The 23,338-nt window shown below is 37.4% G+C and overlaps 1 pseudogene; it reads left to right on the top strand.

Annotated features, from left to right (window-relative positions):
• LOC105529381 overlaps nucleotides 1–23,338 on the top strand; it is a 170,662-nt pseudogene that overhangs the window by 111,350 nt on the left and 35,974 nt on the right.

The following is a 23,338-nucleotide window of genomic DNA, read 5'->3' as shown; positions in this document are numbered from 1 at the left end:
CATAAATGGAATTGCTCATTCACATAGTAGTTCTATTTTTACTTTTTAGAAACCTCCATACTGTTTTTGAGACTGGCTACATGATTTTACATTCCCAAAAACAAAGTGGAAGGATTTCTTTTTCTCCACATTCTTGCCAACATATGTGTTTTAGTTCATTTTGTGTTGCTACAACAGAATACCTGAGACTGGGTAATTTAGGAACAGAGATTTATGTCTTACAGTTCTGGGGTCTGGGTAGTCCAAGGTTGAGGGACCTGTATCTATCGATGCCTTCTTGCTGCTTCATTCCATGCAGGAAGGTGAAAAAGCAAGCAAACACTGCCCTGAGAGCAAAAGGGGAGGGAGCCAAACTCATCCTTTATAAGGATGCCTCTCCTGAGATAACTAACCTCTATCTGTGATAACAGCATTAACCCATTTATGAGGGCAGGGCCCTCATGACCTTGACCACCTCTTAAAGGTTCCACCTCTCAACACTGTTGCTTTGGGAATTAAGTTTCCAACACATGAGCTTTGGGGGACACGTTCAAACAATAGCAACTTCTTATCTCTTTTTAATGACACACATTCTAACTGATGTGAAGTAATATCTCATTGTGGTTTTGATTTGAGCTTCTCTGGTGACTAATGATATTGAATTTTTTTATATGCCTGTTGGCCATTTGTATGTCTTCTTTGGAGAAATGTCTATTCAAGTCCTTTGTTCATTTTTCCATTGGGTTATTTGGTTTTCTATTACTGAGTTTTAAGAGTTCCTAATGTTTAGATGGCAATCCCTTATCAGATATATGTTTTACAAATATTTTCTCCCATCCTTCAGGTTGTCTGTTTATTCCTTCGATTGTTTCTTTTGCTGTACAGAATCTTTTAAGTTGAGTGTAGCCCCGCTTGTCTATTTTTTGCTTTTATTGCATGTACTTTTGGTGTCACAGCCAAGAAATCATTGCAAAGACCAACATCAAAAAGTCATGTTTTCTTCTAGGATTTTTTACAGTTTTAGGTATTGTGCGTATGTCTTTAATCCATTTTGCATTGATTTTTCTTGTGTGATTAAAGAGTAGGATCTAATTTCATGTTTGTTTTTGTTTTTGCATGTGGGTATCCAGTTTTGCCAACACCATTTATTGAAGGGATTATCTTTTCTCCGTTGTATATTCTTGGTGCTCTGGCCAAAGATAAGTTAGATCTTACATGCATGGGTTTATTTCTCAGCTCTCTATTCTGTTCTATTTGACTGTATGTCTACTTTTATGCCAGTTCGATACTGTTTTGATTAGTGTAAGTTTGGATTATAATTTGAAATGAGGAGTTATGTTCCTCCAACTTTTTTCTTCTTTCTCAAGAACACTTTGACTACTTTTGTGATTTTATATGAAAATCACTACTTTTGTGATTTTATATGAATTTTGTGACTGTTTTGCTATTTCTATAAAAACTGCCATTGGAATTTTGATAAGGATTGCATTGAATCTGTAGAATGCTTAGAATGGTGTGGACATTTTAACAACATTAGTTCTTCCAATCCATGAATATGTGATTAATTAATTAACATTTAAATTCAAAGAGACATGTAGTTAGAGGCTACCATATAGTACGGTAAAGCACTAGAATAGAATTTGGCTCCAATAGGGCAGCCTCATAGGTAAGTCTATAGATAAGTCTTTTTTCAACAATAATTTTTTAAGAAAGACACTTTTTTATTTCTGCAAACACCTTTATGGCAGGAGGTTGTTAAAATAAAATTAATGAGCTACATGAACATCTCAAATTGTGTGATAATCACATTAAGTTTGAAGTGTATTTTTCTAGGGAGGAAATTCATACATACCATTGGACTTTGAAAGAGAAACATGTGTCACAAAATTTAAAAAATAAATAAATAAATAGAAGGAATATACCTAAGTTACTTACACCTGCTCTAATTTTAAAATGTGCACATTGTTGTTCAGAAGAGAAAGGAAGCCAAACTATCAAATTGGTTCATGTAATTATAACTGATTGTTTTTATGAAGACTAAAATGTAAGCAGAGTTTTCAGTAAAAATATGTTAAATATGAAGTTCGAAGCAATGTTCAATTATTCTATTTACATCAAAAGCAGTAAACAAATTTTAGCACACATTAACTACACATTTGTGTTAGTTGTCTTTAAAATATTAAAATAGTACAGGATAACACAGAAACGAAAAGTGCCATATTCTCTCACTTCCTACCCTGCTTCTACTCTTGTTCCCAATGAATAACTATGTGGGTTATTTGGATAATGTCTCTCCAAACATTTTTTCGTGTATCCATACATGTGTTGTGTGTGTATGTACATGTGTGCACAGAAATTGACTTCTGTACTATTTGTGATGGACTGAATAATGATTCCCAAAGATGTTCACATCCTAATCCCTGGGCCCTGTGAACATGTTACATGTAAAAAGATCTTTGTAGATGTAATTTAACTAAGGATCTTGAGATGGAGAGATTATTTTAGATGATTAGAGTGGCCTCAATGTAATCACATGTTCCTTAGAAGAAGAAGGCAAGCAGATCAGAGATAGTAGTAGCAAACATAATGATGGAATCAAAAGGTTGGAGTAATTCAATGATGGATCACAAACCAAGGAATGCAGGCAGCCTCCAGAAACTAACACAAGCAAGAAGACTGATTCATCCCCGAAGCCTCCAGAAGGAATACAGCCCTACTGACACCTTAATTTTATATTTATGATACCCAGAGTAAGACAATAATTGTATCTTGCTTTAGAGCCACTAAATTTCTGGTAATTTGTTACAGTAGCAATAGGAAACCAGTATATTCTATAACTTTTCTTTTAAGTATAACCTGTGCATCCTTCCATGATAGTACATTAGTACATGTGGTGCTACTCTGTTCTTTTTAGAAGTTGCCTAGAACATCAGTGTGACTCCCTTTTATGCTATGACACAAGCAGTTCCAGTGCACATCCCAGGACATACGTTATTGAGCATTTGTATACATGGTTTAGTGAGATGTACGACTGCAGAAAGAAACTGCTTAGTATAAAGGTAAAGGTATACATGGTAATGTATTGTTATTCGGAACATTTGTCCCCTCCTTACACAGTGTGTCACTCAGGAGAGATTATGTCTTTCTGTTCCACAGGCTTGGTCACGTGATGTACCTTAGCCAACAAAATGGCAGCCGAAGGGATGTGAGCCCCTGTGAAGGGGCACTTTAGGAGTTAGGATGTTTTTGTTACCTTTTCCCATGACACAAAGTGTTCCCTATAGAGGCTGCTTCATCATTTACTAACTGACCCACAATGAATATGGAATGTAGCAAGACAAAAAATAGGCCTTTGTGTTTGTTAAAGACTGCCTTTTGGAGGTTCCTGGATATAAGAGCATAACTTAACCTAACCTGTCTGACATAGTATATGTATTTTAAATGTTCCTAATTACTACAAAATTGCCTTCTAAAAAGCTGTACATGTCCACCAACAGTGTGGGAGTGTCTTTTTTCCACATTGTTGCCAAAACTACAAAGCACTCATTTTGAACTTTTTTTCTTGCACAGGTGAAAATGGTATCTCACTGCTTTAACCCACATTTTTTTTCTAATTTCATGCAATGTTCTTTCATATGCTTATTATTCATTTGTATTTCTTCTTCAACAAAATGTTGATATGGGCATTGTCCATTTTTATTGAGAGTTATCCATCATTTTTATATACATTTTCTAGAGTGCATGTATACAATGAATATCACTGTTTGCTTTACATGTCATATATAGTTTTAATGATTCATTTGATTCTTAACTTTCTGATAGCATTTACTACACAAAAGTATTTAATACATATAAACTAGGTTCCTTTAAATTGAAATATAATTAAAGCCTACCTAGTCACTAAAGAGATCATGGCCTACTAGGAGTGGCTCATTTAGAAGCCCAGATGAGAAATGCTGGTTCAAATATCTGGATCTGAGTCAACATACCCACCAAGACTGTCTAGGACATATGATGGATTGGAAAAGCAAGTAAGAAAAAAGGACTAAAGTAGGGCAGTGCTGGGGATGAGGGGAATCCAAAACATAAAGTAAGGATCAATGTGCATGCAGAAATTATAAATTTACATAATCATATTAGAGATAATAATTTGGTAAGATACATCAATAGTCACGAAAATATTTATAACTAGTGTAGATACTGTTGCTTTTTTTTTCCATTTAAACAATTTCTTATAGCTAATTTTCTAGGGGTAAGATGTTTGAATTAAGGTTGAGCATAGCAGCACTACCTAAGATAGTGAAAGCAGGAATGTAACCAAGAGAAGGACATTATTATAATTAGACAATTAGGTTAAGTAAAATCTGACATATCAATTGACTGGAATATAATGAAGCTGTTAAAAATTAATCAGTGTAATTATGTGAAATCCTGAGCTAATCTGAATGTCTTTCTTTTATGATGACTTTTTCTGTCTTGTCCAATTCTGTTCCCCTTTACAATTTCATGAAACCCTGTCCCTCCAGTCAAAATTCATAAAGATGCATTGTGTTTATTGTTTTATATATCTGTTTCCTCTCTAGACTTTAAAGTCCCAAAAGCTGGGTTTATGTCTTTTTTTTTACATACAATTTTATTTTTACATACAATTTTTTACATACTTTTACATACTTTCTTTTACACACAATTTGAAATGTTTTCTCATTTAAAATGTATTTATTTCTTTAAGAGAAATAGAAAACAAATGTATGCAGATTACAAATATAATTATATAAAATTGTATCAATATATTGATATAGGTTAGAAGAGAACAAAAAAATGGAAATTATTTTTACCGCAAAATCAGAGCCTTATAGTTCCTGTTTCAAATGATTTACTATAAGAAAGTTTAAAATGCAAAATGGTGTAAAGAAGAAAAATTACATGATCAATAATTCTTCCACCCAAAAATAACAATTGTTAATGTATGGCCTATTCTTTTCAAACTTTGTTATGCCTTTCTAAAAATATATTGAGATTACTGTATCTTTAGAATTTCTTTCCTCTAGTTTCCCCACATCTTTCGTTTAAGTAACTTTATGACAATTTAGCCTGACCTAAGGTACCTGTAGCACTCAAAGCAGAACAAGGTGAACCAAAGCTCTCAGAAGAGGTGAGAAACCAAGAACAAGGATCTAGTTCATTGAAATGATGATAGCCTCTTTAAAGAAAACTTACTTTTTCTTCAGCTTCTTGGTTTTGTTGCTGTTGTTTTGGGAGGCAGACTGTCAGTGACTAAACCTAAGACTTGTTAGACAGAATGATTGATAACAAATGGTTAAAATGAGAAGTTTAGAAAGGATTCCTAAAAGACAATAAAGAAAGGTGGTAGAACAAACCATAGAATTTGTAGTGCTGTCTCGACTACTCTAACCTTGGTAAGGAGAAAAAGGAGAAGACACTGAACATGATCATATTTACATCTGTATATCCCAAGTGTAAAATACGTTATGGTATTTGGGTTGTTTCAGTATTTTGGTTATTGGAATGATGCTGCAATGAAGTGCAAGTATGTCTTTGAGATCCTGATTTCAATTTTGGGAGGGTAAATACTCACAAGTCTAATTACTGAATCAAATGGTAGCTCTATTTTTCAGTTTTCTGAACTTCCATATTGTTTTCTATAGTGGTTACACATCTTTACTTTCCCAAGAAAAGTGTGTAAGTGTTCCATTTTTTTTTTCTAAATTCTCACCACACTTGTTATCTTTTTTAAAAAATCATAGCCATCCTGACAGATGTGAGGTGACATCTAATGGTGATTTTAATTTGAATTTCCCCAGTGATTAATGACTTTGAGCATATTTTTATAAACCTGTTGGCCACTTTTATTTATTCTTTGGATAAATGTCTATTCAAGTACTTCATTCATTTTTTAGTTGAGTTATTTGGTTTTCTACTATTGAGTTGTAAGAGTTCCTTGTATATTTTCCATGTTAACTCCTTATCCAACATATGCTTTACAAATATTTTCCCCATTCTGCAGGTCACTTGTTCATTTTGTTGATTGTTTTTGTTTTTCTCGGTTTTTTAACTCTTTCCTATGCAGAAGCTTTTTAGTTGACTGTAGTCCCACTTTATTTTTGGTTTTGTTGCCTGTGCTTTTGGTCTTATCCAATAATTCATTGTAAAGATCAATGTTAAGGAGATTTCCTTCGTGTTTTCTTCTAGAAATTTATAGTTTGAGGTCTTATGTTATGTCTTTAATTCATTTTTAGTTATTTTTTGTGTGTAAGAGCCAGTTTACATCAGGAACAAGATCTTTAAGGTTTTCTGCACGTAAGATAATATCATCTGCAAACATAAACATTTTTTTCTTCATTCTTTCCTCTTTGAATGCCATTTATTTCTTTTACTTTCCTAACTATTTTGGGTATGGCTTCCATTACTATGTTGAATAGAAGTGTCACAAGTGGGTATCCTTGTCTTATTCCTGATCTTAGAGGAAAAGCTTTGTTTTTCACTGTTAAAGATGACATTGGCTGTGAGCTTTTTATATATCACCTTAATATGTTAAGGATTCTTTTCTATACACAGTTAGTTGAGAGTTTTTAATCATAAAAGGATATTGAATTTTGTCAAACATTTTTTCTACATTTATCCAAGTGATCATGTCGTTTTAATTATTCATTCTATTAATGTGTTGTATTATATTGATGTTTCACGTGTTGAGTCAACCTTAAACCCTAAGAACAAATCCAATTTAGTTGTGGTGTAAGATCCTATCATTGTGCTGTTGAATTTAGTTTGCTAGTATTTATTTTTAGAATGTTTGCATTTGTGTTCATCTAGGGTATTGGTCTATAGTTTTATTTCTTTGTAGCATTTTTGTCTGGCTTTGCTGTCAGGATTATGCTAGCCACATAAAATGAGTTTGGAAGTGTCCCCAAAGAAAAACATGGCATATGCACACAGTAAAATGTTATTTAATCTTAGAAGAGAAGGAAATCCTGACATTTTCAACAACAAAGATGAACCTGGAGGACATTATGGTAAGCTAATCACAAGACAAATATTGTACTTATTTGCAGTACATAAAACACTTAAGCTCATAGAAGCAGAAAATGGAAGATGGTTACCAGGGGCAGGGGAGAGGAGGAAATAGAGAGTCATTGTTCAGTTGCTATAAGGTGTAATTTATGCAAGATGAATTAATTCTAGAGATATGCTGTACAGCTTAGTATCTATAGTCAATAGTGTAGTGTGTACTTACAACTTTACTAAAATGATAGATTTAATTTTAAGTGTTCTTATCAAAATAAAAAAAAGGAACGAAAAAAGTACACAAAGAAATTTTTGGAGGTAATGGGTATGAAGAGGTGACAGGTATATGTCCAAACTTATCAAATTGGATATGTTAAATGTGTGCATTTTCAGTATATCAATTATACCTTGATAAAGCTTTTAAAAACACACTGTGGCAGCAGGTGGTGTGTCTCACTAAACTGCAGAGTAAGATAATATTTTTTTCTTTGGGAGGCCGAGACGGGCAAATCACGAGGTCAGGAGATCGAGACCATCCTGGCTAACACGGTGAAACCCCATCTCTACTAAAAACTACAAAAAACTAGCTAGCCGGGCAAGGTGGCGGGCGCCTGTAGTCCCAGCTACTCGGGAGGCTGAGGCAGGAGAATGGCATAAACCCGGGAGGCGGAGCTTGCAGTGAGCTGAGATCCGGCCACTGCACTCTAGCCTGGGCGACAGAGCAAGACTCTATCTCAAAAAATAATAATAATAATAATAATATTTTTTAATTTTTATTTATTTATTTATTTTATTATACTTTAAGTTCTGGGATACATGTGCAGAATGTGCAGGTTTGTTACACAGGTATATGTATGCCATTGTGGTTTGCTGTACCCATCAACTCATCATCTACATTAGGTATTTCTCCTAATGCTATCCTTCCCCTTGTCCCCAACGCCCTAACAGGCCCCTGGGTGTGATGTTCTCCTCCCTGTGCCCATATGTTCTCATTGTTCTATTTCCACTTATGAGTGAGAACATGTGGTGTTTGGTTTTCTGTTCTTGTGTTAGTTTGCTGAGAATGATGGTTCATGTCCCTGCAAAGGACATGAACTCATTCTTTTTTATGGCTGCATAGTATTCCATCATATATATGTGTCACATTTTCTTTATCCAGTTAAACACTGGTGGGCATTTGGGTTGGTTCCAAGTCTTTGCTATTGTGAATAGTGCTGCAGTAAACATAGGTGTGCATGTGTCTTTACAGTAGAATAATTTATAATCCTTTGGGTATATACCCAGTAATGGGATTTCTGGGTCAAATGGTATTTCTGGTTTTAAATCCTTGAGGAATTGACACACTGTCTTCCACAATGGTTGAACTAATTTACACTCCCACCAACAGTGTAAAAGCGTTCCTATTTCTCCACATCCTCTCCAGTATCAGTTGTTTCCTGACTTTTTAATGATCGCCATTAATGAGATGGTATCTCATTGTGGTTTTGATTTGCATTTCTCTAATGACCAGTGATGATGAGCTTTTTTCTCATATGTTTGTTGGCTGCATAAATGTCTTCTTTTGAAAGTGTTTGTTCATATCCTTCACCCACTTTTTGATGGGGTTGTTTGTTTTATTCTTGTAAATTTGTTTAAATTACTTGTAGATTCTGAATATTACCCCTTTGTCAGACGGGTAGATTGCAAACATTTTCTCCCATTCTCTAGGTTGCTTGTTCACTCTGATGGTAGTTTCTTTTGCTGTGCAGAAGCTCTTTAGTTTGATTAGATCCCATTTGTCTATTTTGGCTTTTGTTTCCACTGCTTTTGGTGTTTTGGTCATGAAGTATTTGCCCATGCCTATGTCCTGAATGCTATTTGCCTAGGTTTTCTTTTAGGGTTTTTACAATTTTAGGTCTTACATTTAAATTTGTAATCCTTCTTGAGTTGATTTTTGTATAAGATGTAAGGAAGGGATCCGGTTTCAGTTTTCTGCATATGGCTAGCCAGTTTTCCTAACATCTTTTATTAAATAGGGAATGCTTTCCCTATTGCTTTTTTTTCCTGTCAAGTTTGTCAAAGATCAGATGGTTGTACATGTGTGGCATTAATTCTGAGGCCTCTGTTCTGTTCCACTGGTCTATATATCTGTCTCGGTATCAGTTCAATGCTATTTTGGTTACTGTAGTCTTGTAGTATAGTTTGAAGTCAGGTAGCATGATGCCTCCAGCTTTGTTCTTTTTGCTTAGCATTCTCTTGGCTATACAGGCTCTTTTTTGTTTCATATGAAATTTATAGTAGTTTTTACTAATTCTGTGAAGAAAGTCAATGGTAGCTTGATGGGGATAGCTTTGAATCTATAAATTACTTAGGGCAGTATGGCCATTTTCACAATATTGATTCTCCCCACCCATGAGCATGGAATGTTTCTCCATTTGTTTGTGCCCTCTCTTATTTCCTTGAGCAGTGGTTTATAGTTCTCCTTGAAGAGGTCCTTCACATCCCTTGTAAATTGTATTCCTAGGTATTTTTATTCTCTTTGTAGCAATTGTGAGTGGGAGTTAACTCGTGATTTGGCTGTTTGTCTGTTATTGGTGTATAGGAATGCTTGTGATTTTTGCACATTGATTTTGTATCCTGAGACTTTGCTAAATTTGCTTATCAGCTTAAGGAGTTTTAGGGAGAGATGGGGTTTTCTAAATAAACAACCGTGTCATCTGCAAACAGAGATAATTTGACTTCCTCTCTTCCTATTTGAATATCCTTTATTTCACAAATAGTTATTATTTTCAGATATGTTCCATCAATACCTTGTTTATTGACTGTTTTTAGCATGAAGGGGTGTTGAATTTTATTGAAGGCCTTTTCTGCATCTATTGAGATAATCATGTGGTTTTTATCATTGGTTCGATTTATGTGATGGATTATATTTATTGATTTGCATATGTTGAACCAGCCTTGCATCCCAGGGATAAAGCTGACATGATCATGATGGATACGCTTTTTAATGTGATGCTGGATTTGGTTTGCCTGTATTTTATTGAGGATTTTCACACTGACGTTCATCAGGGACATTATCCTGAAATTTTCTTTTTATGTTGTGTCTCTGCCAGTTTTCGATATCAGGATCATGCTGGCATCATAAAATGAGTTAGGGAGGAGTCCTTCTTTTTCTATCGTTTGGAATAGTTTCAGGAAGAATGGTACCAGTTCCTCTTTGTGCCTCTGGTAGAAATCGGCTGTGAATCCGTCTGATCCTTGGCTTTTTTTGGCTGGTAGGCTATTAAGAGTAATTAATATTTCAGAACTTGTTCTTGGTCTATTTAGGGATTCGACTTATTTCTGGTGTAGCCTTGGGAGGGTGTATGTGTCTAGGAATTTATCCATTTCTTCTAGATTTTCTAGTTTATTTGCGTAGAGGTGTTTATAGTATTCTCTGATGGTAGTTTGCATTTCTGTGGGATCAGTGGTGATCTCCCCTTTATCATTATTTATTGTGTCTATTTGATTCTTCTCTCTTTTCTTCTTTATTAGTCTGGCCAGTGGTCTATCAATTTTGTTGATCTTTCCAAAAAAACAGTTCCTGGATTCATTGATTTTTTGAAGGGTTTTTTGTGTCCCTATCTCCTTCAGTTCTGCTCTGATCTTAGTTATTTCCTGTCTTCTGCTAGCTTTTGAATTTGTTTGCACTTGTTTCTCTAATTCTTTTAATTGTGATGTTAGGGTGTCTATTTTAGAACTTCCCCACTTTATCCTGTGGGCATTTAGTGCTATAAATTTCCCTCTAAACACTGCTTTAGTTGTGTCTGAGAGATTCTGTTACATTGCATCTTTGTTCTCATTGGTTTCAAAGAACATCTTTATTTCTGCCTTAATTTCATTATTTACCCAGTAGTCATTCAGGAGCAGGTGGTTCAGTCTCCATGTAGTTGTGTGGTTTTGAATGAGGTTCTTAGTCCTGAGTTCAAATTTGATTGCACTGTGGTCTGAGAGAAAGTTTGTTATAATTTCTGTTCTTTTGCATTTGCTGAGGAGCGTTTTACTTCCAATTATGTGGTCAATTTTAGAATAAGTGCTGAGAAGAATGTATATTCTGTTGATTTGAGGTGGAGGGTTCTGTAGATGTCTATTAGGTCCACTTGGTCCAGAGCTGGGTTCAAGTCCTGAATATCCTTGTTAATTTTCTGTCTTGTTGATCTGTCTAATGTTGACAGTGGGGTATTAAAGTCTCCCACTATTACTGTGTGGGAGTCTAAGTCTCTTAGTAGGTCTCTAAGAACTTGCTTTATGAATCTGGGTGCTCCTCTATTGGGTGCATATGTATTTAGAATAGTTAGCTCTTCTTGTTGCATTGAGACCTTTAACATTATGTAATGCCCTTCTTTGTCTTTTTTGATCTTTGTTAGTTTAAAATCTGTTTTATCTGAGACTAAGATTGCAACCCCTGCTTTTTTTTATTTTTTATTATTTTTTTTCTTTCTATTTGCTTGGTAAATCTTCCTCCATCCCTTTATTTTGAGCCTATGTGTTTCTTTGCACGTGTGATAGGTCCCCTGAATACAACACACTGATGGGTCTTGACTCTTTATCGAATTTGCCAGTATGTGTCTTTTAATTGGGGCATTTAGCCCATTTACATTTAAGGTTAATATTGTTATGTGTGAATTTGGTCCTGTCATGATGCTAGCTGGTTATTTTGCCCATTAATTGATGCAGTTTCTTCATAGCATTGATGGTCTTTACATTTTGGTTTGTTTCTGCAGGATTTTATTTCTCCTTCACTTATGAAGCTTAGTTTGACTGGATATGAAATTCTGTGTTGAAAATTCTTTTCTTTAACAATGCTGAATATTGGCCCCCACTCTCTTCTGGCTTGTAGGGTTTCTGCAGAGAGATTCACTGTTACCTGATGGGCTTCCCTTTGTGGGTAACCCAACCTTTCTCTCTAGCTGCCCTTAACAGTTTTTCCTTCATTTCAATCTTGGTGAATCTGATGATTATGTGTCTTGGGGTTGCTCTTCTCAAGGCGTATGTTTGTAGTGTTCTCTGTATTTCCTGAATTTGGACGTTGGTCTGTCTTGCTAGGTTGGAGAAGTTTTCCTGGGTAATATCCTGAAGTGTGTTTTTCCAACTTGATTCCATTCTCCCTGTCACTTTCACATACACCAATCAAATGTAGGTTTGGGCTTTACACATAGTCCCATATTTCTTTGAGGCTTTGTTCGTTCCTTCTCATTATTTTCTGTCTAATCTTGCTTCATGCTTTATTTCATTAAATTGATCTCCAATCTCTGATATCCTTTCTTCCCCTTGATCGATTTGGCTATTGATATTTGTGTATGCTTCATGAAGTTCTCATGCTGTGTTTTTCAGCTCCATCAGGTCATTTATGTTCTTCTCTAAACTGGTTATTCTAGTTGGCAACTCCTCTAACCTCTTATCAAGGTTTTTAGTTTCTTTGCACTGGGTTAAAACATGCTCCTTTAGCTTGGAGGAGTTTGTTATTACCCACCTTCTGAAGCCTACTTCTGTCAATTCGTCAAACTCATTCTCTATCCAGTTTTTTTTCCCTTGCTGGTGAAGAGTTGTGATCCTTCGGCGGAAAAGAGGCATACTGTTTTTTGGAATTTTCAGCCTTTTTGTGCTGGTTTTTCCTCACCTTTATGGATTTATCTACCTTTGGTCTTTGCTGTTAGTGACCATTGGATGGAATGTTTGTGTGGTCATCCTTTTGGTTGATGTTGGTGCTATTGCTTTCTGTTTGTTAGTTTTCTTCTGACAGTCAGGCCCCTTTTCTGCAGGTCTGCTAGAGTTTGCTGGGGGCCCACACCAGACCCTGTTTACCTGGGTATCACCAGTGGTGGCTGCAGAACAGCAAAGATTGCTGCCTGCTCCTTTCTCTGGAAGCTTTGTCCCAGAGGGCACCACCAGATGCCAGCCAGAGCTCTCCTGTATGAGGTGTCTGTCGACTCCTGCTGGTAGACGTCTCCCCATCAGGAGGCACAGGGGTCAGGGACCCATATGAGGAGGCAGTCTGTCCCTTAGCAGAGCTTGAGTGCTGTGCTGGGAGATCCACTGTTCTCTTTAGAGTTGGCAGGCAGGAACATTTAAGTCTGCTGAAGCTGCACCCACAGCCACCCTTTCCCCCAGGGGCTCTGTCCCAGGGAAATGGGAATTTTCTCTATAAGCCCCTGACTGACTGGGGCTGCTGTCTTTCTTTCAGAGATGCCCTGCCTGGAGAGGAGGAATCTAGAGAGGTGGTCTGACTACAGTGCCTTTGAGGCACTGTGGTGGGCTCCACCCAGTCCAGACTTCCCTGTAGCTTTGTTTACACTGTGAGGGGAAAACCACCTACTCATACCTCAGTAATGGTGGATGCCCTACCCCACCAAGCTTGAGCATCCCAGGTCGACTTCAGACTGCTGTGCTGGCAGTAAGAATTTCAAGCTAGTGGATCTTAGCTTGCTGGGCTCCATGGGGTTGAGATCTGCTGAGCTAGACCACTTGGCTCCCTGACTTTAGCCCTCTTTCCAGGGGAGTGAATGGTTCTGTCTCGCTGGTGTTCCAGGTGCCACTGGGGTACGAAATAAAAACTCCTGCAGCTAGCTCAGTGTCTGCCCAAACAGCTGCTCAGTTTTGTGTTTGAAACCCAGGGCCCTGGTGGTGTAGGCATCCAAGGGAATCTCCTGGCCTGCTGGTTGTGAAGATGGTGGTAAAAGCATACTATCTGGGCCAGAATGCACGGTCTCACATGGCATGGTCCCCCATGGCTTCCTTTGGCTAGAGGAAGGAGTTCTCTGACCCCTTGCACTCCCTGGGTGAGGTGTCACCCCACCCTGCTTCTGCTTACCTTCCATGGCCTGTACCCACTGTCTAACCAGATGATCCGGGTACCTCAGTTGGAAATGCAGAAATCACCCACCTTCTGCGTTTGTCTCACTGGGAGCTGCAGACCAGAGCTGTTCCTATTCGGCCATCTTGCTCAGGAATCCTAGATGATTTCTTTTAAACAGAAAATGGCTTATCAATATTTGCTTGTCTTAGGTCTTCATGTGATAAAAAAACAAGGCCCCTGATGATAAGGAGAAATTCTTACACCAGAAAGTTTGTGACCTGCTTTTTTTATACCTTGGAATAATAGAAACAAACCCTCTCCCTTTCCAAGACCTCAATTCAGTGGGAAGACATGGCACTTCTTCAGATCATAACAAGAGAAGTTTCCATGTAGATGAAGTCACTTGTTTTTTATGATATAATTGCTTCTGGGATGTAAAGACCAGGATATTCTAAGAACAAAGTGCTCTGAATGTCTACAAAACAATGGCATTCCACCGGTGCTATCCAATAAACTTTCTGCAATGAAGGAATTAGTCTATGTGTGTACTCCCCAACACAGTAGCCACTAACTACTAGCCACTTCCAGTTATTGAGCACTTTAAATATGAAGGAATTAAATGTTTTATTTCATTTAAGTTTAATAAGCTAAAAATTAAAATCTAAATAGCCACATGTGGCTAATGGATACCATGTTAGATAGTACAATGTAAGCAATGCTTTTGGGCCTGTCACTTGAGCTGTAGCTTTCCCTGATCTATGCCAAAGTTATTCCAGATACACTGCTCCAACAAAACCAGATTCCACGGTGATAGCCTCAATCTAGTCATGCCTACCAGCTACCTCTGATGAGACTTGCATGTGTGAAGAGTATAATGATTGTGCCTATCACAAGGAGGTTTCATGATGCTGGAATCTAGACATGCATCAACTCTGCACATAGAACTTCTGTGTTTGAAAACAAAAATTTTCAGAACTATGGTATCCTTTTTTTATTTTTCCATGTTGGTTCACTAATGCTACACATGTTGGCAAACTATTTTCATTTCCTAGAATGGTTCACTAATACTGTAGATGTTGACAAATTGCTTGGTTCCTGAACAATATAAAATTTGTATACATATATACACACACATATATAGATATGTATATATGGAAATTTTATAACTGAAAAGTAAAATTGAAGTCTTAAATCATACCTGAATTATTGGCTGCAAATAGTCTGGTGATCTGGGAACAAACAGTCCAGGAACACCCATATCTCCAAGACTACTTTTTATCTTGCATCTCAGCTTTAACTGATCAGACCGTTTAAGCAGTCTCTCATGATAAGAATTTGCTCTCTGCTTGTCTTTCTTCCTGTGCTTAACCATCAGAACAAATGGAATAAAAGATTCAGGGTGATGAAATCAGTGAGATGAAACTAAAATGTACTGCTGAGCTGCTAAGTAGAAGGGATGAACTTCAGGAAAACCCTTGAATGGATGATAAATTAAGAAGGTTGAATTAAGCTTATTGAAAGATGTGTCTGCAATGACATTAGTTTCTTGTTTCTTAATGACTTGCTCTAAGAGAAATGTAGTCAAGGGATCTTTTTCTTCCCTTGGCTTCTTGCTATCTGCCTCTCAACAGGACTAGCTCTCCTCTGAGCATGATGGGGGCTTTTGTGGATGAAGGCAAAGTTTTGGAAGGCTAGATTTTTTAAAATGTAGTTTTCTTGGAACCTGAACTGATTAGAGAAGTAAATGAGAGACAAACTGCTGCCGGGCTCTGAATAGAAAATGATCTGTGAGTAAATTGAACAAGCTGGGATACAGTAAATAGGCAATTAACATTCATTTTGGCAAATCTGCACCTGTTGGAGCTGAAACTACAAAGGGAAACATGAAGGGGAATGACAGAGAAGACCTGTCAAACATCCGAGTATTAAAATATATTAAATCCTGAGAGCTTCATGAAATATGAGTGGAAATTATATAAAGCTGCAAATTTAGCCAGGCCTCAAGAAAGATATAATCCACAACGAAATCTTGTTTAATCACCTTTTCTCTTCCTAAGTTTGGAGACTTGCGGTGGATTCAGTGCTGTTGATAGTATTGGTTTGGGTGGTGGTTGTCCTCACGGGTTTAGAAAGCCCTGATAGATCTTGTTTGGGACAGGATTGTTCACAAAGAAAATTATTCAGTCTCATGTCCTTCTGCTATTATTTTTCCATTCTAGAGAAACTCCTCACTATCCCACAAAGACCCATTGCCTACAAGGAGCCCAGGGGAAATGTTAGAAACACATTTTGCAGCTTCACTAACTGTTCTTGGGAAGTGTGAAGTGTGCCATGTCCTATATCTTTACATTATTTTCCTTAGGATTCCTTTTCTGCCATCTAAGACCTAAACATCTCTGATAAATCTAATTCCTTGGATGTATGACTGATCTTTACAAGGTTTGGCTCCATTTTTAGAGACACTTCCAAAGATGATTCCCTACGACAAGCTGCTATGCTGAACCCCTATTAACCTCAATATTCCCTATTGAGGCACCAGGTACAAGAGGCGGAAGAAGAGACCCACAGCCAGAAAACGAGACATGGGTTTCTATTAAGGACTTTTATACAGGAGAGAGAGTCCAGTGGTGGTGGGCTGGACAGGAGAACCCCCTTTCACAAAGAAATGGTCCAGTGGCGGCAAGCTGTACAACATATCTGCCTTACTAGAAGTCCAGTGGCAGCAGTCTGGACAAGGGATATGCCTTACATATGGCCCAGTAGGGTGGGCTGGGCAGGAAAATCGCAACTGCTTGCAAATAGCATGCAGTTTACATAACATTTTCACTTAACAACTTAGTGACCTTAACGACCTTCACCTGGCAACCATCATTTGTCCCAAAACTCAGGGCCTCAATCCCCTGTACAGCCCACGTTCCGCTGGACAGGCTGGGGGCTCAGACATTCCTCACAGAGAAAAAAAGAATCTCCAGGTTGGCCACTCCCCGATTCCCTAGCTCAGAGAATACATTCAGGTGTGTCTGCCAAACAGGGTCATTCTAGGTGTCTGCTTAATTTATTGCTCTCAGGTGCTTTTACTCCACACGAACATAAAATGAATGTTTGGAAGTTTAGGGCCTAGTGGTCTTTACAGAAGATATCCTGAAGCAGGTGGCCATTTGGCTTTTGTTAATTACATGGATTAGGGAAGGAGCTGCCTTCTCATGAGAGTCCTCTGTGACAGAAAACAATCTAAAAAGAACTCAAAGTATAAAGATGGTTTATAAGGAATTGCCTCCTCTAAAGACAATTTCGATAATTAAACATTTCTCTAATTCTAATATTATTTTATTCAAGAGGCAGAGGAATTAGTTGGAATTACCTTCTAAGACTATTACTAATGATTTAAGACAATGTATCCCAACCTATACTCAACAGAGTATTTGGAAATGCTAGTAGGTATTCTTCATAAGCAAGTAACTTTTAAAAAGTTATGTCTTTTTACTCTATCTTTGAAAATTAGTGATATCTAACCCAATGAAATTTACAAGAAAAAGCACACCCCATCTTTATTATTGCACAGTTTGTATAATTTTGATTTAATCTGTAGTTTGGGGCATAGTTTTATGCACTCTCTTGCTGGGGAATTATTTTTGTTGTCCACAAAAAGGGGAACTAAAAATCTCAAATCTTAAGTATTCTAAATAATAACTGCCTGCTCATCCAACCCAACAAGTAACTTCTTTCCTAGTCGGAATTCAATGATCACAGTCTCCAACAGTCTGGTTTCCTGGCAGGATTAGCCTCCTCTAGCATCTCTTCTTGCCTAGTACCACAGCCTCGTTTAGAAGTAAAGTATAAGTTCACAACTTCTTATTCTTGTCTAGCTGTAACTTTGTACCCATTTACCAACCTTTCCTGTTCACCCAATAGGGTAACTAGAGCAAACAACAATGTAGTATATGTTTCAAGATCACCAGAAGATAAGATTTGAATGTTGTCATCACAAGGAAATGATAAATGTTTAAGCTGATGGATAGGGTACCCCAATTTGAATCATTATACTACATACACATGCACTGAGACATTGGATTACACTCCATAAGTATGTACCATTCTTATACATCAATTATAAATTAAAAATTAAATTAAAAAAGAAATGAAGCATAAGTCAGTTCTTAAACGTATTCACCCAGGGATTTTTCACTTGATCACACAGGTGTCCAGTATAGGTATCCAACACTAAGGAAAACAAGACTAGACGCTTAGCAATGCTTATCCCTGCAGTTCCTTGAAAACAGCCCTACAGAAAAACAGATCTTTTTTATGTCTTAATTTTGTTAATTTGCTTCAATTACTTCATAGACCAGCTTGAGCTATTTGCTTCCTAAAGTTTAACAGATCCTAACACAACGGAGCCCTTTTCTTTTTATATAGCCTCCCAGTCACGAGGTTGAGGCTTTTCTTTAATAGTTTTGCTATACTGAGAAGTTTTCCTATACTGAGGAATTTCTCTATACTGAGGAAGTTCTGGCTGCAGAGACTAAAATCCAGCAGCATTTTATTGCTGAAGATGGTAACATGACCGAGACAGGGTCCCAACTACACACGAAGCTTTAATTTCCTCCTGACTGGCCTCCCTCCTTTCAATCTTGTTGCCCTCTACTCCATATTACTCATAAAAACCAGAGTTAGCTTTTAACAGAATTCCATTTCCCCACTTCCCAGCCCCATATTAAGTTGCTACAGCTGCCCTAACAAAGCACCACAAGCTTGATGGCTCAAAACAACAGTAATTTATTCTCTCACAGTTCTGAAGAGTAGAAGTCTGAAATCAGGATGTCAGCAGGATTGGTTCCTTCTGAGGTCTGTGGTGAACAATCCATTCCATGCCTCTGTCCCAAATTCTGATGACTACAGACATGCTTTGCATACCTTGGCTTGTGGATGCATCACTTCAATCTCCCTCCATCTTCACTTGAGTTTTCCCCCATATCTTCACATGGCTGTCCTCTTATAAGGACATCACATCATGCTGGAGTAGGACTCACCCTACTCCAGTATGACCCCATCACAACAAAGCACATCTGCAACAACCCTATATCCAAATAAGGTCACATTCTGACTTACTAGGAGTTAGAAATTCAACACATTTTTGTTTGGTGTACACAATTCAATATTTTTTCCCAGTCAAAATCCTTCAATGGCTCCCGTTGTGTTTAGGATAAAATACAAAGCTGGAATACATGGCATTTTATGATGTGGCCGTTTCTCTTTCTCTAGTATCATCCCCACCCACATTCTGAATTCCAGTTTTACACAACTGGTTACTGCTGCCTTGTATACATTGTATTCACTCTTGCTTTATTGCATGTCATAATAATGATAGCTGATGTTTATATCACACTGCTATGTATCAGGCACATGGATAATACATTAATTTTTATAACACTATGAGGTAGTTAATTTCATTTACTCCCAAGTTGCATAGAAGGAAATTAAGACCAGAGAAATTAAGCAAATTGCCCCATGGGTAGTACACGGCAGAGGTAGGAGAGGACCTAGACAGCCTGGAGCCAGAGGTCTTGCTCTTAAAACTATGTTATATGATCTTTCAGGCAGATTGGTGAAGAGGCAATCAAAAGAAAAATACTGCTCATTCTTTAAAATTCAGTTTAGTAAGCTCTTTCGAAAAACATTTCCTTGCCAAAGTGGCTCACACCTGTGATACCAGCACTTTTGGAAGCTAAAGCAGTAGGATTACTTGAGACCAGGAGTTTGAGACCAGCCTGGGCAACACAGTGAAACCCTGTCTAAGAAATTTTAAAAATTAGTCGGGCGTGGAGGTACATGCCTATAGCCCCAGCTACTCAGGAGGCTGAGGCAGAAAGATTGCTTGAGCCCAGCAGTTTGAGGCTGTAAGGAGCTACCATCAGGTCACCGCATTCCAGCCTGGGTGACAGAGTGAGACCCTGTCTCAAAAAAAAAAAAAAGAAAGAAAGAAAGAAAAGAAAAGAAAAATGTTTCCTCTCATTTCAAATTTCCTGTCTCTCTTCCCTCTGCCTTCAGTCTGATTTTTGTACCCCTTATATATGTTCTCTGATCACATTGTATATGTAACCTGAACAACTTCCCAGAGGCCCATGTGATTATGTGATCCAATCTCTACAAGGAGGATCATAAAACACACGCGCGCACACACACACACACACACACACAACCCAGCAACCAAAAGTAATTAAAAACAAACTCTATTTTTTACTTGTGACTTGTGAAGAACACAAACGCAGATACAGTTAATAATCCACAATTCTCCAAAGTCTTTATGCTGGACAAACTTAGCCTCTCATTCCCCAAAGCAGTGGCAGGGCCACTTGCTCAATTCCTCAACTAAAAAGAAAAATAAAACCCCAACACTCAGACCACATGACTCGTTCCCTCTCTTTGTCCATCACATTTTAATTTCACCCATATTTTATCTTGTAGATTTTCTGGTGTTTGTATATTTTTCTACTGCAGGCAAATCCTTAAGGGATCACTCTCATGTTAATAAGCCTTGTCTCCATCAACCGCTAATAAAGGATGTATCATATATTATCATTCACTACCCAAGCGTACTTTTGTCCAATGCTTTCTCTCATGTGGGAAAACTTAAGTGACCATTAACTCTCTTCCTAATTAATTTTAAAACTTCAGTTTTCAATCAATTCAAAACTAAGCCCAAGCATCAAGCTGCTAACAGTGATAATATGCATTTATAATTACGTATTTCAGTTAACCATAAAATCTATTATTACACTAATAAAATGTATGGAACTCCTTAACCTGCCAGGAACTCGGGGCAGCTGCAACATCAGCACTTGCCATTTCCCAGTTGTTCACAGGCTGTGCAAATTAACGTGTAAAAGGAGTAACACAAAGTGTCAGGATGCTATTTTTGCATAAAATCATGGTATATTTTTAGATTAAACACTAAATGTCCATGCAAGCCCTTAGGTTATAAGAACATAGCAATTCGAGAGCTATACACCACACCAATAGTCAGTGTGAAAGCACAGTGGAAGTTTTTTGAAGTGCTTGATAGTAGTCATAATTAATAGGTGCTCCCCTCACAGACAAAAAAATGTATTCACATAGCAAAAGTGGGTGTACATGTTCCACGCTGTACAAAAAGTGAAACTTAAGAGGATGGTATTCCTTTGTGGGAGGAGATAGGCGTCTTGTACTGTTGGATAAAGTGCTTGAGGCAATGGCTGGCATAAAGTACTCACTCATGGTAGCTAGCAGCACTGTGTTTGTAGAATTAATACACCTACAGGTCTTTCCAAGTGGAAACAAAAGAGAGCTGGTACATAACAAAGGAGGAAACAGAAGCCAAGACCAGAGCCAGGGAAGAGCCTCAGTTAACGCAATAGCAACTGTAGCATGAACAAAAGCCAGTGGGATATCTTGATTCCAAAGTTATGCTGCTAGGTGATGAGGGGGACAAAGCTGAGCTGAAGCTCGGAGCAGAGTCTGTTCTTAGTTTTTCTGTTCTTCTTTGGCTTCATTTAGTTCCTTTTGGGCCATGTAGAGCTCTACCATGCCCCCACCTCCCTCCCTCTGCACTCACCCATGCTCTGAGTTCCCTTGTCCACCCTCTGCTTGTTCTGTTCTGAATGCTCTCATCCTGGCTTCTTTCATCCCTTCCACCACCATTTATTCATAGATTCTGACTTTTCTTCCACTCTTCTTATCCACACATACAAATTTCTTGCTTAGTACAGATTACCAGTTATGCAGAACTTCTGGGTAACAATTTGTTTTATCATTTACATGTGAAATGGTTGCATTTTATTTGAGGACTGGGATCCTGAAGGCCATTCAATTTGAAGTATGCATTTGTAAAATGAATCCTGTCAAATGATGAGAGATATCTCTGTTTACCAGCTAAAGTGGCACTGCCATGTGGCAGTAACAATGTCAACACAGCTCATTTCGCCTGCCAACTTTTGGATTCTGTGATTCTTGAAAAAAAATTAAATTCAGGCATTTGCATAACTTTGTACTATGTTCATAAAAATCAGAATCCATTCATATTTTAATTGCACAACTTTGAATTTGCATATTTCACAGTTATATTCATGTGACTATATATTACATGGTAGTAAGGTTATTCATTTCAGAGATAAATTGAAGTATTGGAAAGACCTCAAGTAGGCCTCAGGAAGACAAGAACAATAAATATCTGTCCATTTACCTGAGATGTGGAAGCTATTCTTTTATGGAAATGATTGTTGACAAGGCACATGACATGATTCTGGGAGTGACTAGCAAATAAGTGAGAAGCTACGACCTGCCAACTTTCAGGATGACATCCAAGAGGCAGTAGTCAAAGTTAAACCCCTAGCAGAAACAGTCCTTACTATTACATAAATCGATAGAAATTCTCTACAATTCCAGAATTTCCAGAAACTCAAATAAAGAAATATTTTCTTCAAACACAAACAAAACTTAAGGATTAAACTCTTAAATAATTGAGCTCCTTTCCTGGTAAAGAAAAAATATATATAGCAGCAAAACAGTGGTATGTAATCACTACAGAATAGCCATTCAATTTTTCCATAAGAAGTAGAAGACTGTTCTGTTACTTTTTAAATTATTCCTCCAAAATAATTAACACTTACTTGTGAAGCTTATAACAGCAGAAGAGTCTTTTTTCCCCTTTTATTCTGCTATTTGGAAGGAGACAGTGTATCATAAAGTAAGAGCTACACTGACAATAATGATCTTACCCTCATATATCACCAATCATCACAAATTTTTATGCAAACTATTTTTATAAGTGCTGTGGGCTCAAAGATGAATAGTACCTTATCTTATCTTGGTCCTAAAGGAACTCATATAGCAACAAATAACAATGGTACACAACTAAGTTCCTGTACTTTAAGATAATACCTTGTGCCTCTCATCTTATTTACAATACAAAAGTTTAGGAAGGAGAGTGGTTAACAACAGAAATTCAAGAAGAAGCTTCAGAAACATTAGACGGAAACTTTAGAAAGTTGGGCCAGATATTTGCATTCTAGAATATGCTTTATGAAATAGTTCCACATCATTATCTCAAACTTATTTTCACTTTAACCTTGCAAGATAAATAGGGTGGTATTATTATTATTATTTTTTTTGAGACTTGATCTTGTTCTGTCACCCAGGCAGGAGTGCAGTCGCGATGACCATAGCTCACTGCAGCCTCGAACTCTTGGGTTCAAGCAATCTTCCCCAAGAGCTGGGACTACATGTATGTGCCATCATGCCAGGCTAATTAAAAAAAAAAAAATTTGTAGAGACACAGTCTTGCTATGTTGCCCAGGTTGGTCATGAACTCCTGGCCTTAATGGATCCTCTTGCCTTGGCCTCCCAAAGTGCTGAGATTATAGGTGTGAGCCAACATGCCCAGTTTGAGGATGGTAGTATTTTTTAAATTTACCTGTTAAGTAAGGAGAGTTGTTACCGAACTCATAGGGAAAAACAGAAAAACAAAAGAACAAAACAAAACAAACA

This window comes from Mandrillus leucophaeus, unplaced genomic scaffold (assembly GCF_000951045.1).
Source record: "Mandrillus leucophaeus isolate KB7577 unplaced genomic scaffold, Mleu.le_1.0 Scaffold761, whole genome shotgun sequence".
Taxonomy (NCBI): domain Eukaryota; kingdom Metazoa; phylum Chordata; class Mammalia; order Primates; family Cercopithecidae; genus Mandrillus; species Mandrillus leucophaeus.
The sequence above is the reverse complement of the archived record's forward strand: the minus strand, read 5'-3'. Positions and strand labels throughout refer to the sequence as shown.